This window comes from Zalophus californianus, chromosome 4 (genome assembly GCF_009762305.2).
Source record: "Zalophus californianus isolate mZalCal1 chromosome 4, mZalCal1.pri.v2, whole genome shotgun sequence".
Lineage (NCBI taxonomy): Eukaryota > Metazoa > Chordata > Mammalia > Carnivora > Otariidae > Zalophus > Zalophus californianus.
The window spans coordinates 114,723,257-114,737,996 of record NC_045598.1 but is presented as its reverse complement, the minus strand read 5'-3'; positions in this window follow the sequence as shown (position 1 = coordinate 114,737,996).

Sequence of the window (14,740 nt, the reverse complement as noted above, 5' to 3'; positions counted from 1 at the left end):
TGGTGGGTCCCCCAGCACTAGGCTCCCAGCTGGCTCCCATGAAACCAAGATCTCCCTGGCACCTGCTGGCTTCAGCAGCCCTGGGTGGCTCCTTTAACTCCAAGAGATTTCCTTGGTTCCAGGCAAACAGAAGGCTCCCACAAACCTAGACCCCAGCCCACCTGGTCTCTAGCTGGCTCCAGCGGTGGCAGGTGGTTCTCATAGTCACAGGTAGCTCCTATGGCACCAGGCTACCAACAGGCCCCCATGAACCCAGGCTCCCAGACCACCTCAGTGCCAACTGATTTCCATGGCACCAGGCTCCAGATGAGCCCCTACAAACCCAGGATTCTAGATGGGCCCTGGCTAGGCCAAGTACCACAGAACTAGACTTTCAATCAACCCAGCACTGGGCCTCTGGCCCAACCTAGAACCAGATCAGCCCCCACAGACCTAATGATAGTAATCAAAAGGGTATGGTATTGTCATAAAACAGACACAGAGACCAGTGAAACAGAATCAAGACCCTACTTTACACCATTCACAAAAATTAACTCAAAATAGAATAAAGACTTAAATGCTAAGACCCAAAACTGTAAAACTCCTAGAAGAAAACATATCAAAAAAATCTCCTTGACATTGGTCTTGGCAACAGTTTTTTGGATATGAAACCAAAAGCACAAAAGATAAATAAGTGGGACTATATCAAACTAAAAACTTCTGCACAGCAAAAGAAATACTCAACAAAATGAAAAGGCAACCATCTGTATGATAAAGAGTTACTATCCAAAAGACATACAACTCAATAGCAAAAAAAAAAAAAACACAAAAAAACAAAAAAAACAGTCCCATTAACAAATGGGCAAAAATAGGACCAACAGGTACATTTTTTTAAAAATGTTCAACATCACTAGTAATCAGGGAATTTCAAATCAAAACCACAATGAAATATGACCTTGCACCTGTTAGAGTGGCTATTAGCAAACAGACAAGAGACAGACAAGAGATAACAAGTGTTGGCAAGGGTATGGAGAAAAGGAAACCCTTCTTCACTATTGATAGGAATGTAAATTGACATAGCCATTAGGGAAAATTTTGGCAGTTTCTTTAAAAATTAAAAATAAAATTGCTGTATAATCTGGCAATCCTATTCTTGGGTATATATCCAAAGGAAATGAAATCACTATCTTCCAGAAATATCTTCATCACCATGTTCATTGCAGCATTGCTTAAAATAGTCAAAACAAAGAAACAACCTAAGTGTCCACTGACAGATAAATGGATTAAAAAAGGTCACAATATATATCATATGTGTGTGTTATATAGCTATATTGCCTGACATAATGAAACTGTCACACGCAAGAGGCACTTATCCACATAATGATTAAATGTGATGTGGTATCTTGAATGGGATTCTGGAACAGAAAAGTGGTATTAGGTACAAACAAAGGAAATCTGAATAGATTATGAGCTTTAGTTAATAATAATTTATTGATTCATTAATTATAACAAGGGTGCCATACTAATATAATAATTTGGTGTGGAGTAAATGGGAGCTCTGTACTATATTCTCAGTTTTCTATAAGAAACCTACTTCAGATGCACAGAGGCTAGAAGACTACAATTGCCATATTTTTGTTCTCTAGGTTTTGCTAATTTGATTAAGTAATATGATGTCTCTTTACACAAATAAATGAGAAATACAGGCAATCTATTTAAAATTGAATTTCAGATAAATAAATTTTTAGTGAAAATATGTTCCATGTAATATTTGGGACATTTTTATATTAAAATTATTTTTGCTTTTAATTTTATTTTTTTAAAGATTTTATTTATTTATTTGAGAGGGAGAGAGAGCACAAGCAGGCAGAAGGACAGAGGGAGAGGGAAAAGCAGACCCCCCCACTGAGCAGGGAGCCTGATACGGGGCTCGATCCCAGGACCCCAGGATCATGACCTGAGCCGAAGACAGATGCTTAACAGACTGAGCCATCCAGGTGCCCCTGCTTTTTATCTAAACTTTAATTTAATTGGTATGTCATATTTTGGTGGAAACCCTAGATTCTGAACCTAGGTTCCCACCATGATTCTGCTCTTCCACCCTTGGTACATGGCTTCCATTCTCAAAGTCACTGTTAAGTCAAAAGACAGCTGCTGAAGCTCAAATATCCAGATTGAGGCAAGCAGGAGGATGGAATGAAAGAGCAAAGGACCCCAAACAGCCACTGTAGCCCACTTTAAAGAGTTTTCTGGGAAGATCTCCATGGTGGCTTCAGCTTATGATGGAGGCTGGGGAATGTAGACTTTTTTTTTTAAGATTTTATTTATTTATACATGAGAGACAGAGGCAGAAGGAGAAGCAGGCTCCTGGTGGAGCAGAGAGTCTGATGTGGGACCTGATCCCAGGGCCTGGGATCATGACCTGAGCCGAAGGCATACACTTAACCGACAGCCACCCAGGCATCCCAGGAATGTAGACTTTTTAGCTAGGCACATTGCCCAGCTCAATAAATAAAGTTCAATGAACCTGGGGATCCATAAAGAAGAAAATAAGAACTCATGTTGGGTAAATAACTAAGTTTTTGCCATGCTCCGTAAAATATTTGCACCTGCCTTTATATAAAAAATGTCTTCCATCACTTAGAATTGATGCGGTAAAAGATGTACCACATTTACCTCCTAACTTCCAGTTTAAGAAGCACAGGCTAATGTACACTTAAAATTAGGCTCTGAAATCAGACAGCTTGTCATGTCTTGTTGTGATGATTAAAAAACTTAACAAGTGCTCTCACCCATTAAGTAGAGCTTTATCCTTCCCAACTCTTATCCTGGGCTTAATTTTCCTCCCCTTTCATAAAGTCAAAGTTATTTCATCCACAATATGCAATATTTAAGCCACATTTGATAGATACCAGGCACTGCGTGCTAAGTGTTAGAGATATAATAATGAACAAGAAACAAACCTACCCTTGAGGAATTGGTAGTCCAATGCTGAGGTAGGTCTGCAAACAATTTGATTTGACTTAAGACAGAATGACAGAAATGCTATAATAAAGATAAAAATAAAGGTAGTTTTGCACACAGAAATGGGTAACTTATTTCTATTAAATGCAATGCTGAATGTTGCAAGGATGTGGGTAGAACTGGAGGATACTATGCTGAGCGAAATAAGTCAGTCAGAGAAAGACATGTATCATATGATCTCACTCATATGAGGAATTCTTAATCTCAGGAAACAAACTGAGGGTTGCTGGAGTGGTGGGGGGTGGGAGGGATGGGGTGGCTGGGTGATAAGACATTGGGGAGGGTATGTTCTATGGTGAGTGCTGTGAATTGTGCAAGACTGTTGAATCACAGACCTGTACCTCTGAAACAAATAATACATTATATGTTAAAAAAAAGAAGATAGCAGGAAAGGAAAAATGAAGGGGGGGAAATCGGAGGGGGAGACGAACCATGAGAGACTATGGACTCTGAGAAACAAACTGAGGGTTCTAGAGGGGAGAGGGTGGGGGGATGGGTTAGCCTGGGATGGGTATTAAAGAGGGCACATACTGAATGGAGCACTGGGTGTTATATGCAAACAATGAATCATGGAACACTACATCAAAAACTAATGATGTAATGTTTGGTGATTAACATAACATAATTAAAAAAAAAGAAAAGGCAGTAAATTTCAGGCCAATTATTTGGAAAAGTAGTTGAGCTCATGTAGCTAGTGACTTCCAACACAAGGGAAATGCACTTACTAGTGTAGAAGGTGGGTACATTGAATGGAGTGTCCAGTCACGGGCAACATTATGACCAAAGACCATCAAGAGCCATTGAAGATTGGGTTTCAAGAAAAAACAGTTCTATTGATACCATGTAAAAGCATTACTTTAAAATATTCTAGAAACTATGGGTCAGGGCTCAGAAACGTCAATCCTCAATTAAAGAGAGAGAAATAAAGAGAGAAAAGTATGATTACCGTCTCAGACTTGTGAAGTCACCTCTTGAGAGGTAAATGGTATGTTCCCAAAAAAGAATGTATTCATTTTGCAAACAATATTCATAGAAGAGCGGAAAGCTCTCCACTGTGGCATAATTTTAGCAGTCCCCCAGGGCTCTATCTGCCTAACATGATATCTCCTGGCATGGAGTACCCCTTCTACCTTCTGAAATCCCACTGAAATTAGAGGCAGGCAGGCAGAAATGCCATTTCTCTATAATGGCATTTTTAAAAATGCATGTTGGTGCCTGAGGAGGAAGGTCAGTTAGAGGGACACTTGTTAAGAGAAAACTTTTGGAACATTATTAAAAGTCTCAACTTCCCTCCAAAGTCTGCCCCTTCTATCAGAGTGCCAAAACTCCTTCCAATGAATGTATACTTGACCACAAGAGTGGTTGCAACACTGTGGAGTGATGACAAAAGATTTTGTAAACACTACACATCATTGTAGAGCAGTTCTATTTTTAAGCTCTTTTGATTGGATAAATATAGCTTCCCAAGTTGGGGAAGTTTCCTACTATTCCTAATTTTCTGAGCACTGGTCTAATTTGTCAAATGCTTTTTTTCTGCATTTTGTTTTGCTTTGTTTTTTTAAATCTAATGACTGAGTGAATTATATTGATTGAATTTTTAATGTTAAACCAAACTGTTATTCCTGGGATAAACCTTACACAGTCATGATTATTCTTTTTGTATATTATGGAATTCGATTTGCTGATACTTTCTTAAGGATTTTTGCAGTTTCTGTTCACAAGAGATATTGACGTATAATTTTCTTTATTTGCAATATTTTTGCTGGGTTTTGGTATCAGGTTAATGTTGGCTCCATTGAGTTACTTGGGAAACATTCACTCCTCTTAAGTTTTCTCAAAAGTATGCATATAATCAATATTATTTCTCCCTTCCATATTTAGGAGATTCATCACTGGAGTCATTATGGTCTGGAGTTTCTTTGTGGAAAGGTTTTAAACTATGAATTCATTCTTTCTTTCAATAGATGGAGAGGTATTCAACTTATTTTTACTTCAGTGAGCATTATTTTATATCTTTTAAGAACTTTGCCTATTTTTCTAAGTTATTGAATTTATTGGCATAAAATTGTTTTTTTTTTTTAAAGATTTTATTTATTTTTTGACACAGAGAGACACAGAGAGAGAGAGAACACAGGCAGGGGGAGTGGGAGAGGGAGAAGCAGGGAGCCCGATGTGGGGCTCGATCCCAGGACCCTGGGATCATGACCTGAGCCGAAGGCAGACGCTTAAAGACTGAGCCACCCAGGCACCCCAGCATAAAGTTGTTCTATAATATTCTTATTACCCTTTTAATGTCTTAGAACTGTGGTGAAGTCATCTTTTTCAGTCATGATGTTGGGAATTTCTCTTTTCTCTTTTTTTCTTGATTGATCTAGCTAAAATATATTACTTTTTTCATATTTTCAAAAAACTCACATTTGGTTTCATTAATTCTGTTACTTGTCCATTTTCTATTTTATGGTTTTCCACTTTTATGTTTACTATTTATTTTCTTCTGCTTGTTTTAAATGTAATTTGTTCTATTTTTCCTGTTTAGTGAAAGCTGGTGTCATTGATTTAAAACCTTTAATTTTTTAACATAAGCATTTATGCTATAAATTTCTTTCTGAGCATTGCTTCAGCTCTAGCCCACAGAATGTGATATTTTGTAAAGTTCTCACTTTCATTATGTTTAAAATATTTTCTAATTCTCCTTGTGATTGCTTTTTTGACTCATAGTTTATTTAGTATTGTGATGTTTCGTTTTTAAATGTTTGGGGTTTCTAATTTGTTAAGACTTGTTTTAGGCCCAAAATGTATGGTCTAATTTAGTGGATGTGCCCCCAAGCATTTGAAAAGAATGAGTTATAGTATATGAGCTATAGTAAATGGAGTGGCACACAAAGATCAAATAGGTCGCGATGGTGGGTAATGTTGTTCAATCTTCTGTCTTTACTGATTTTCTGTCTACTTGTTTGATGACTTATTGAGGAAGGAGTCATTAAGTCTCCAATTCTAATTGTAGATTTGTCTGTTTCTTCTTTAGATTCTCTCAATCTTTATTGCATGTATTTTAAGACCCTCTGCTTGAGTCATACACATTAAGATAAGTACATTTTCTTGATTAATTGGCCCCTTTATCATTATGAAATACCCATCTATATCCTTGTTTTGAAATCTACTTTGTCTTGTCTCCCTTCAAAAATATACATTTTATGTTTATGTGTAGTGTAAGCACTTTGTAGCATTTTGCTTCCATTTTCCCCTCCTGGTTTTAATGTTATTTGTTCATACATGACATTTTTATATATGACTCAAAAACCAGACAGGACAATGTTATTATTTTGTTTGAAATAGTTGATTATACTTTAAAGACATTTAAAAGGAGGGGAAATATTTTTTATATTTATCCATATATTTACCATTCTGGCACTCTTCATTTCTTTGTGTAAATACAAATTTTCATCCTGTATTATTCTCTTACTGCCTCAGCAACTTCTTAACATTTCTTGTATTTCAGGTCCGCTAATAATGACGTCTTTCAGCTTTTGTTTGTCTGAAAGCTCTTTATTTCACTTCCATTTTGAAAGTATATTAAGTCTAAGTTGACAAGTTTTATTTCTCAGTACATTAAAAATGTTGTTCCATTTTATTCTGGCTTGAATTGCTTCTGATGAGAAATGGGCTATTCTTCTTTTCCTTATTCTGCTATGCTTAATGTGTCCTTTGTTCCCTCTGACCACTGCTAATATTTTCTCTTCAACACATGTTTTCAGCAATTTGATTATGATGTGCCTTGGCGATTTTATTTGTGTTTATTCCACTTGGTGCTAATTTAGCTTCTTGAACCTGTGGATCGATTTTATACATTCAACTTGGAGAATTTTTAGTAATTACTTTTTCAAATAATTTTTGTGCCCTACACACACACACACACACACACGCACACACGCACACACACACTCCTTTCTGGGACCCCAATCACACGTACGATAAGTTGCTGGATGTTGTGCCACAGGTCACTAATCTTCTGTTCATAATTTTACAGGTTTTTTTTTTCTTCTCTGTGCTTCATTTTGGATACATTCTATTGCTATTTAATCACTGAGCATATAGTTATCAGATTTATAAAACCAGCTCTTACGTCTTCATCTGCTAGTCCCATCATCATTGTTATTTTTGAATCTGCTTTGCTTATTAGTTTTTTCCCTGGTTATGGATTAATTTTCCTGCTTATTTGCATACTTGATAATTTTATATAAAATGCCAGGCATTGTGAATGTGATGTTTCTGAGTGCTGGATTTTGTTTTATTCTCTTAAAGAGTACTAACATTTATTTTGGCATGCAGATATATTACTTGGGGAATATATTAATTCCCCTGAGGCCTGTTTTAAATCTTTGTGTAGATAGGTCAGAGCAGTCTAAACTACTCCAGAATTAACTGGCCCTAATAGAGAGTGCTATGGACTGAATTGTGTCTCCCCCCGCCACCAGATTCTTATATTGAAGCCCTAACCCCCAGAGGGACTGTATTTGGAGTTGGGGTTTTTAGGAGATAATTAAGATTAAATGAAGTTATAAGCGTAAAGTCTTAATCTAATAGGTTTGGTAGCCTTATAAGAAGAGAAAAAGACATCTGTTTCCATCTACACATATCAGGTGAGGCCCCAGTGGGAAGATGGCTATCTGCATGCCAGGAAGAGAGCTCTTACCAGAAGCCAACCCTTGCTGAAACTTGATGCTGGGCTTTGAAACTCTAGAACTGTGAGAAAATTAATTTCTGTTGTTTAAGGCCCCCAGCCACCCAGATATTTGTTATGGCAGCTCAAACTGACTAACACATTAAATGAGACTTCTAATCAACGCTCCCGTTTTACCAAGCTTATTTACTCCAGCTGCTGTGAACGTGAACTGTTCCCAGTCCCATGTAAGCTCTGAGAACTCTCTGACTTAATGTTGTTTGGTGTTTTTGTTTTTTAAGTTTTTATTTGAATTCCAGTTAGTTAACATACAGTGTTATATGCGTTTCAGGTGCACTGTTGTTTTTTTTTAACACTTGCCAAAGGCTGAAGAGAATCCCTCTGTCATCTCCAGAGCTTCCTCTGTTGAGCTACCAGCTACCCCAAACTTTTCCCCTCAAATTCTAGCTACGTCAGCCTCCTTGAACCCTGGTCTCTCTTTCCCCTCACCTGTCCATGCCCAGAGGCCTGGAAGATGCCTCAGGCAGTAATCTGGGGCCATCATAGGGCTAACCTTGCTGTTTCCCTCCTCCCAGTCCTTCACTGCCTCTTGTCTGAATAAAAGTACTTCTTTCATATTTTTAATGGTTTTCTAGTTGTTTGTGGGAGAAGGCAAATTCCATAGCAATTCATTTTTTGTGAGTAAAACTGAATTTTAAAAGTTTCCCCATAAAAGTTGGGAGCATTTTTAGTTAAGTTAATTAATAGTTTTTGTTGCTAGCATCAATAGCACCCTACATGTTATTGCATGGAATAGTTAGTTACTAATAGGTGATTTGTATAACAGGACTTTCAATCTTTACCAAACAACTAGAATCAAGGGCTTAACTTGGGACAGTGTATGAAGTTGACTCTGGAATAGAGGGAGGACAAGCAATGGAATTAAAATGGAGAAACCTTTCAAGACTTTTCTAAATATTGAGAAATTTAAAAATTTGCTACTGTTCAAAGTCTAAAGGAATCAAGCTTACCAGAACATTTATTACAAAATGGAATATTTATCTATAATTGCTGTAGAGAAATACTGGGAGAAAAAATCTAGTTTTTGTTTTCCATAATCCTCAGAATTTTTGTTTATTAGCAATGACTTTACTTGATTAAACATTATTAAAGTTAAATATATAACACTATTTTTATGCAAAGTATGAACTAACTTTTAAATACCTTAGTTTATCCAATGTATAGATTGATTCTACTATAACGTTTAACTCACAAAAATCCTTTCTGGACTTCCTGAATCCTCAGCTACATAATCTTAAAATCTACCATTGGGTGGAAGCCTGTCTGTCATGCAGAACTATGAATAACTTCATTGCCTGCCATGTGGCTCAGGAGGCCAGTCAGCTGCAGAAAGAAGCCACTTGTCCTTCCTCTGGTGGTAGAATGCTCCACTGGCCTTGCTCACAGCAGGAGCAGATGGTTACCCAAATGTCATTTACCCCTTTTTAGAAGGTCTTATCACACACTAACTTCAGGTTCACAATAAAGCTTATTTCAAAACAGCTGTACATTTCAGATAGGACTTCGTAGGAATATTGCCAAAACTTTCTTGACTTTATCATAGATTAAAAACACGTTTAGCCTGGCCAGCATATACAGTTGTACACTATGAAATGTCCCTTTGGCCTCTAATAGTTCAAGGGTTTACCAACCAAGTCCTGATAAATGAGAGTATGACCTAAGTCTGTACTGGAAAGGAATTGATCAGGGCACAAACTCGGTTACTTAAAACTAGTACCTGTTTTTGCTTTATTTTTTATTTATTTTTTAAAGATTTTATTTATTTATTTGAAAGAGAGAGAGAGCACAAGCCAGGGGAGTAGCAGAGGGAGAGGGAGAAGCAGGCTCCCTGCTGAGGAGGGAGCCCGACTCCCAGGACCCTGAGATCATGACCTGGGCCGAAGACAGGTGCTTAACTGACTGAGCCACCCAGGTGCCCCTGTTTTTGTTTTAAAACAAATCAATAGGAACACTCTCAGTCTATCTGGGCAAGTTTTCTAGTCCATTAGAATGTTTGCAAATAAAGTTAAAAATATAGACTTCAATAGTTATGCTGCTTTTTAAAATGTTTTTGTCTTTCTTATGTTATTTTCTTTTTTTAAAGTTTTTATTTATTTGACAGAGAGACACAGACACAAGTGAGATGGAGAACACAGCAGGGGGAGTGGGAGAGGGAGAAGCAGGCCTCCTGCTGAGCAGGGAGCCCCATGTGGGGCTCCATCCCAGGACCCAGGGATCATGACCTGAGCCGAAGGCAGATGTTTAACAACTGAGCCACCCAGTCACCCCATCTTCTTACGTTATTTTCTGCAGTTATCAGATTGTGATGAATTTGCATGACATAACTATTTTTAATTGATACATGAGATTTTCTTAAAGGATAATGTTTGTATTTTTTATTCCCTACCACCATCTTGTGGTTTTATTTATTTCAAAAACAAAGATTTTGTTAAATATGAAATATATAAAATGTGCTGAATACTCATAAAATAGTATTTCTGAGACATATGATAGCAGTGTTGTGCTATATTCATGAACTCTTTCTCTGTTTCAGCAAGAAAATATTAAAAAAAAGCTAATGACCTCACCCAACCCCCAACCCATCTCTTCCTTCTCTCTTTAACTCCCTCACAATTATCACTAGACTTAGGTTGATGCCTATGGTTTCCATACATGATTTTGTAATTTTATTACATACGCTTCTATCCATAATCATATCTCTTTTTTGAAGTTGGCTTCAGAGTGAATGTTTCAATAGGATAAAGAGAATATGCAAAATGCTGGTGACAAATGATAACTACTTCTCTTTTCTCCCAAACAGAGCTCTCATATCCATCTTTGGTTTCCATAGAAATCACAGGCAAACTTACCCTAAGTGGTCGCAGTCAAATGCATATTAGGACTGTGACCTCTACCCTGTGGTTATGAAGTACAATCCGAACTACCACTGCTCCCTAGCAGGCATCTTCCCGGCAAAAAGTGAGTTACTTTGTGTAGAGAGATGAAGCTGGTTTTTTGTCATGGCAAATTATTCACCAAAAATTAGGTACATTTGTGGGAATTTCATTAAGAACTTTGTGCAATAGGAAGTAGGAAAACAAGTTAAATAGCATAAATTGGCCCTGCTATGCATCTAAGGGTTGAGCATGATTCATATTGGGTTATAATCAGAACAATTCAGAGATCAGTTAAAGCAACATTTAGGAAGAGAAACCTCAGAAAGGAAAATACACATGAAGTTGTACCTGGTGACTTGCATGTGTATGTGAGTGGTATTAAACAACAAAAATTTAAGCAAGTAAATTTTAAAGATCTAGTTGGCTTTACTCATCAATTCATGAATCAGAGAGCGTGCTATCCAGCAAGTAGAGGGGAGCTCCAAAGGGCAACAGAAAATGAAATGTTTTTAAAGTTAGGGAGGTAGCAGAAAAAAGGAAATTATTATCAAAGAATCTATTATTTTAGGCAAAGTTACCCTCCTGAGGGGAATAGAAGGGATTGATTAGTAATTTCCTACTGCTGACCAGGAAATTCCCACATTGACTGGCTAAAGGTTATCTTTTTGGGGGGTTGAAACTGCAGTTAGGTTAGGTATTACGTCTTCCTTTACTAACCTGGGACTTAGCCTAAGTGATGCCATTTTGGGCCTATGATTTTTTTTTTTAACAGTGTCCACACCGCATTCTGACTCCCCTCCTCACCCCTCACTACACCATACCCTTATCCCCCACATTGGTCCTCAACACACTGTGTTCTACTCCCACATCTGCTCCTCACCCCAACCACTTCACATTCCAGCCTCATTCAGCGAAAGCTCGAAGAACCAGAGGAAGGGAAGCTACCTGCCCTCACTCGACTTTACAACTTCGACTTTACAACTTCACATGACTCAGTATTTATATCTGTGCAGTGTTCCATTTGGGCTACTACAATCTCCATTTCTATTTATCTAAAGAGAAATTGCTGCTTCATATTTACCATCAATGAGTTCCCTCCCCTGTACTCTGAAAGCATTTGCCACATCATGGCATGGTTATTTGTTCATGATTGTCTACTCTCCAAGGCTGTGAATTCTTCAGAGGCAGTGTCTCTTGTCCCTAAGAGTATTTCATCGAATGATAGAGAAGGGAAAGCACAAAAGTAAAAACCATTTGCATCCCTGATGAACGATTAGTATCTTCATTCAGGATGGTTCATACTTCTAGCACGCTCATGTGCATACAATCTACCCAAGGATATAAGCTGCTCCTTTAGAGACTTCCATATTTTTTAAAAAGCCTCCACAATTACATTAAACCTCAATATTTTTATCACTTATAATTATTCAAGGAATATTTTCATTTACCTATTATATGTGAGATATTGCTTGGCCTCTAGAGATGCCACAAAGAACAATTTAAGGTTATTGTCAACTGGTTTCTATTCTAGCACATGCTTCATTTTCCTTGGTATTATGTGCTTTGATTGTTGATCTGAAATAATTTCGTTCATCACAATTGTGTTAGAGATTCCTTTTCTATGAAAATATTAAGAACTCTTTTTTAATAATTTATATCAGAAACAACACTTACAATGAAGAAAGTATTAGTTTCATCCATTCTTTATATTTTGTAGCCCTGATTGACTTTATTATACATTTAGCAAAGTGGAGAAGCAGATATCAAAAACTTATTTGAATTCTGGACATTTTAAATTATATATAACTTTCACAGTCTAGCAGAGAATATAAGCAAGAATATTAAATAGAATTGAAAATAGAGGGGCACCTGAGTGGTTCAGTTGTTTAAGCGTCTGCCTTCAGCCCAGGTCATGATCTCAGGGTCCTGGGATGGAACCCTGAATCAGGCTCCCTGCTTAGTGGGGAGTCTGCTTCTCCCTCTCCGTCTGCCCCTCCACCCACCACTTGTGCTCTCTCTCCCTCGCTTTCTCAAATAAATAAATAAAATCTTAAAAAGAAAAGAAAATAGATATACCACATTCCTCTGGTAGCCATTGACTATGAATTGTAGATTTTGCCCCACTCCTACATACAGGCTTCCAGATATGGAATGAATAAGTCACAGGAATAAAAGACACAGTACAAGGAATATTGTCGATGGTACCGTACTAGTGTTTGGCAGATGACAGCTACACTTGTGGTAAGCACAGCATAACACAGAGAAGTTGAATCACTCTGTTGTACACCTGAAACTCATGTAACATTGTGTGTCAGCTATATTCAAATGAAAAAATTAAAAATAGATAAAATAAAATAATTTTTTTACAATTATAAAAATACAACTTGCCCCACTCCTACTTCAGAGAAATGTTGTAAGACTCAGCAAGTTGATGAGCAGAAACATTTCAAATATCCATTCAAAATGAGTGACTGGATAAACAATAACAGGAATCTCAGGTCACACATACCACTGCCTCCTGGTCTGCCTGCCGCCACCACCTCACATCCCGGCTCACCAATCCATATAAGTTATACTACCCTTTGGAGGAAGAGCTTATTTGCCTATAGCTGTAGTACCAGTATATTATCCTTTTTCTCAGGTAACGAGAACTGGGATAGCTTTTTTGCTTCCAAATCAGTCAACTTAAATTGTGCCAATTAATCACCTATTTTAGAATACTAAAAGATCTTAATTTTAGCTTTATATCTGGTACAGCTTATTGATGGGTCATTGAGAGGAGACTAATACTTGTAGTAGGTATTTATGAGATTTATTGTACAGTATAGATTGAACTTACTCAATTAGAAAAAAAAAACTTGTCTGATACAGAATTTTAATAGCTTTCTACTACCTAAGTTAAAATCATTACCTGAAGTTGAATTAACATTTATAAATTGGCAATGTTTGATATTGAGGTTGTCAAGCAGATTTCTGAACTCCTCCTAAAGGAAATAGCATAAATGAGGACACTCCAGGGCAAGTTTAAAAGGTATCCAAAGGACAGTTTGAGCAATAACCTAAATGATGCAAGCAAAAAATAAATGACTTTTATTTTGTTTTGGTTTGGTTTCAGGTCTTTCCATAGAGCACGAAGAATAAGTAAGTTAAAACAACTCATGGAAGGACGCCTGAGTGGCTTAGTTGGTTAAGCATCTGCCTTCGGCTCAGGTCATGGTCCCAGGGTCCTGGGATCAAGTCCCACCTCAGCAGAGAGCTTGCTTCTCCCTCTGCCTGCCATTCCCCCTGCTTGTGCTCTCTTCTCTCTCTCTGACAATTAATAAAATCTTAAGAAAAATTAAAAAAACAACAACCCAAGAAACGACTCATAGAAATAAGCATTTCAGAGCATTCCAGGAACCCATGTGCCTGACTCTGAGACACCAAGCTGAGGTCCTTCCCAGTGTCTGTCCTCAGGAAAATTGCTGTCTCATAGTGAGAATGATAAGCAACAAACCCTTGCCATTAAAAATGAAATGCACCTGAAAAATAATATAGTTGGCAATTTATAGGCTTTGGCGGAAAACTTTCAAATAAGGTTTTCAGAAATGGATGTTATCACATTATTGTTATACTAAATTTATTCTTAAAAGCTCTGACTTTCAGGGCACCTGGGTGGCTCAGTCAGTTAAGCATCTGCCTTTGACTCAGGTCATGATCCTGGGGTCCCCTGTAGAGCTCCCTGCTCAACAGGGAGTCTGCTTCTTCCTCTGCCCCTCCCGCTGCTCATGAGCTCTTGCACTCTCATGCTCTCTCTCTCTCTCTCTCTCTCTCTCTCACACACACACACACACACAAATAATTAAATACAAAATCTGCAGGGGGAAAAAAAACAAACCTCTGACTTTTAAAAATTTCTCCCACTAGAAAATATTCTACAGTCAGGACTCTAAACTTTTTCTTTTTGCCTGGTGATCAGCAAGATGGAGGGGGTGAGGAAAGTAAGACTGTGCAGAGGGAGAAGTTGAGGTGCAAAGCAGCTGCAACAGAGCACTCAGGCACCTCCAGGCCGTGGGGGAGGGGCAAGGTTCTTAACCCAGATCTTAGTACTTCAGTGAGAACCTCTGTCCCCATCCCTGAC